The 203-nt window shown below is 28.6% G+C and overlaps 1 protein-coding gene across 1 annotated transcript in view; it reads right to left on the bottom strand.

Moving 5' to 3' along the window:
* The window catches only part of LOC119587748 (cryptochrome-1-like), a gene marked incomplete in the record, with an annotated part of 40,863 nt that overhangs the window by 1,124 nt on the left and 39,536 nt on the right, over positions 1-203 (bottom strand).

The following is a 203-nucleotide window of genomic DNA, read 5'->3' on the forward strand; positions in this document are numbered from 1 at the left end:
CATTTCAAGAAGCAATGACAAAGTCAGTATATAAACAAAAGGAAGGAAAACAGATTATTATATGTTTGGTTACTTGAAATTTGTATGTGAGGTTTTCTCAAGGCAGAATAATTGCAGTAACAATGGAATACTATTGAATATGTTTATCTAATATATATGTAGCTTTTGTGCTCAAATGAAATTCTTAGCAAACTTCTTTACTC

Source organism: Penaeus monodon, chromosome 23 (assembly GCF_015228065.2).
Source record: "Penaeus monodon isolate SGIC_2016 chromosome 23, NSTDA_Pmon_1, whole genome shotgun sequence".
NCBI lineage: Eukaryota > Metazoa > Arthropoda > Malacostraca > Decapoda > Penaeidae > Penaeus > Penaeus monodon.